General features: G+C 73.2%; 1 protein-coding gene across 1 annotated transcript in view; it reads right to left on the minus strand.

The window, feature by feature from the left end:
* The window catches only part of SRPK1 (SRSF protein kinase 1), a 46921-nt gene extending 46692 nt beyond the window's left edge, over positions 1–229 (minus strand). The window contains exon 1 of the mRNA XM_006025248.2: positions 150–229. The gene's annotated coding sequence lies outside the window, so the exon portion shown is untranslated. The remainder of the gene's footprint in view (positions 1–149) is intronic.
* Positions 230–235: the final 6 nt, after the last annotated feature.

Consider the following 235-nt stretch of genomic DNA (forward strand, 5'->3'; position numbering starts at 1 on the left):
GCCCACGACAGCCAGGCGTAGCACGGGGATGGCAGGCACAGCGGGCCCCAAGCAAAGCCCCCCACCCCGGCGCTGGCAGGAGGTGGCAACCCGCGGGCCCCCCTCACCCCCCGGGGGGCGCGGAGGCACGTGCGGCCGGGGACACTCACTTCCTCTGGGCCTTGTCCTTCTTGGCCTTGGTCCGCTTCTTCCGGGCCTGCAGCGCCAGCACTGCGGGGAGAGACAGACGGGAGTG

Source organism: Alligator sinensis, unplaced genomic scaffold, assembly GCF_000455745.1.
Source record: "Alligator sinensis unplaced genomic scaffold, ASM45574v1 scaffold872_3, whole genome shotgun sequence".
Taxonomy (NCBI): Eukaryota; Metazoa; Chordata; order Crocodylia; family Alligatoridae; genus Alligator; species Alligator sinensis.